The sequence below is a fragment of the Aplysia californica genome, unplaced genomic scaffold (assembly GCF_000002075.1).
Source record: "Aplysia californica isolate F4 #8 unplaced genomic scaffold, AplCal3.0 scaffold00455, whole genome shotgun sequence".
NCBI lineage: Eukaryota > Metazoa > Mollusca > Gastropoda > Aplysiida > Aplysiidae > Aplysia > Aplysia californica.
This window is the reverse complement of record NW_004797725.1, coordinates 247095-250185: the sequence shown is the minus strand read 5'-3', so window position 1 is coordinate 250185 and position 3091 is coordinate 247095.

Here is a 3091-nt window from a genome sequence, read left to right as displayed (position 1 = left end):
TGTGTGTGTGTGTGTGTGTGTGCGTGCGTGCGTGCGTGCGTGCGTGCGTGTGCCCTTGTTTTTGTGCGCTCGAGTGCGTGCGTTTTAAGTTGTCTATGATTGAGATTGTGTTTGTGTGAGCGAAAGCAAACTTACGTAAGCATAGCACGTTTATGTACATAATAATATGTGCACATGGCGCTCATACACGTGTGCAGTTCATTATTGTTCGTTGATTACCTTCCATTTGCAGAGATGGACTCAACACCGTCTCTCAGTTGACGATTCTATTCCAATGTTCGTTTTTTGGGTCTGACTCATCAGGTGCAAGTGGTTGGGTAGTGCTGCTGTTTGGTCCCCAACTCTTTCCAATTAATTTTTGTTTTCTTTATGATGGTTGGAAAATCATAACATCTATCTGAACAGATCTGGAGGTGTCATCTCTGACTCAGAGGTTGACGTGTAATGACTCTCCATTCTTTACGGTCGCGAGCTGCCGTTGCACATTCTGTCCATATCCAGGCTAGTCCATGTCCTTATGTTGTCCATCCATGTTATTCTTTGTCTTCCTCTAGCTCTCCTGCCCCACATCTTTCCTTCAAGCACCTCTTTCACATATTTTAATAATATTAAATTTAATAGGCCAACTCTAACTTGAAATATCAATTTAACTTTGATTTCTGAGTTTCCCCCATTGTACACCATAACAGGTCCCTTTCCCAGAAGCATTACAAATTTAAAAAAAAAAGTATAGTAAGACTAAGTGAAAGAGTTTTACTGCACTTGAAAAACAGATAGATCATACATGTACCCAAAAAAATTAGATGTGTTATGAGAGAGTAACATACAAAGAAAAGGAAGAGGATGAGAGATAAGGAAGACAAATTATAATGCTTGTGTGAGCCCCATTATCTGTTCCCCTTCCAACCCGCCCTTTCACACCTCCGGGCTCACAGTCCAGGTGTATCAGAAAAGAGACGAATATCGACATAATAACGGTCATAATAATGTAATACTAGAAGAGAAAAAGCAAGGCAGTCGGGCAAAACCTATAGCAAAAAATAAATTAATAAATAATAAATAAATAAAAGGACCAAACAAAAGTCCCACCCCCAATATAACACAAAACAACAACTAATCCTCCCCCTCCTCCCCCAAAAAGGCAATCCCCAGGGTAAGTTCATTGTGCTGCCAAGCTCCGACTGAAATTTCAAAACTTTGGCATGAAAATTCATCAAAAGTAAATTTCCTTCACACAAATTTCTTAAGTGAAAATAAACTTATGCTGAGACTACCAGCGAGCTATATTTGTGTAGTTGTCATCTGTAGTCGGGTATCTTTGATTCTTCCACAGAATGTTAACGTCACTGTTTCTCATAGTTCAGATCCAGTCTGGGGGTAGAACCTAGACGGTCAGAGATAGTGTAAGAACGTATAGGGTAGAACTCATTCTGGATTGGTGATTAGTTGGCAGGTGTTCTGGTGTGATCTGCTACTTCTTTCCTATCAAACATCTATGGTCCATATGTCGCCTCCTTTTTTGTGTTTGCTATTCTCTTGTAAGACCTCTAATCTTTGGCACTTATATGACCTAATTGTGTTGAAAGTGCCATAAAACTTTTACTGAAACTAAATCACTCTGGACCTGGCCACTAGAGAGGTGCAATAATATAGTAGTCTTTGAAGAAAAAAAATTCTATTCACCTTACAACTATAAGTAGAACTATAGGATAGAAACTTATTTTTTCCTTCTCTATGATGAACTAAACCAGACAATTTGAACCCAAAAACTACACACGAAACAGTTGAAAGAAGTCTGTATCCCGTACAGTAAAAAGAAAAGAAATCGTTCTAAACAAATCAATAGTCATAGAAAACTAACAAAAACGTAGAGTTCACCTTTAAAATACCAACTCAGAAATGTGAAGCAGACATAATGAAATCAAACTGAAATTCTAAATCTGTTATTCAATAATCCTGAGAAATTCCTTAGATTAAAAAGAAAAACCCTTGACACAGGACAAAAGGACATTTCATCACCCATTTATTTTTCGTAGTAAATCTTATGTCAACATATATGAAATCAACAGTCCACAGAGCTGCAACTGATGAGCCTGATAAGTCAAGTCCCTCTCCATCACGCTTTCTGTATGTTGAGTTGTGCAGCTCTTGGAAAGATACCATCTTACCATCCCACACAAAGCTACACATGTAATTTGTAATACTGAAGAACCTGAGCATCAGATACAGTGTAATGAAACTGAGCAGTCTGGATATTAAGTCACTGGCTAAAGTAGCCCTGTACAAGGAATTATTATCTGCCATTACCATTAACTCACACATATATTGTGACCACAAGCATCATAGGTTATACAACTGAGAATTTCACCATGCTATGTGAAGTTTGAGCTTATCTTCCAACAACTTAAAGAGAGACATAACACTTATATTTATACAAATGTGGAAGGAAAAGGGATGGGAGCACATCTAAAAGTTGTTTTTAAGCTTCTATGGTTGGACCTTGTTCTGTTTCAGGAAAGGCTTATTGTTTCACAGACAATAAGGATTGAAAGGAAGGGCATTAAAAAATATTCACTGAGATTGGCCTTCTGGTTGCCATGGAAATGTCATCACCTGGACTTGGAATTTTTGTCACATGTATGTAATCCTCTTGAATTTTAGAAGTGATAGCCATACAATCTGTTTTGTTTTAGTAGAGGGTTTTACGCGCTCGCAACTGCATAAGGTCATATGAGCCCCAAGGGGTGGGTGTCAACAGAGAAGTCCTTACAGGGAATCAGACTTACTCTGCTCACCTCTCTAGCTTTAGCTTTAACTTTAACAGTACAAAGTCTGCTTCGACTATCAAGGCACCCCGGAAATAGTGGGTCACAAGAGTGTGATAAAATACAAAAGAAGAAGAGGAAAAATAACAATAGTAAGGATTAGGAAAAAAAAGCAGCAGTTCTCTGTTGTAGTTGCAGATCAGGCACAGTTATGAGCGTGACATCGATGAATCAGCCCATTTACAATTCTACTGTGCATGAACGAGAAAAGTCCCCCATTTGGGAATGGCCTAAAGACACTTCAGTCTGCGGCACCGCCCCGGGGG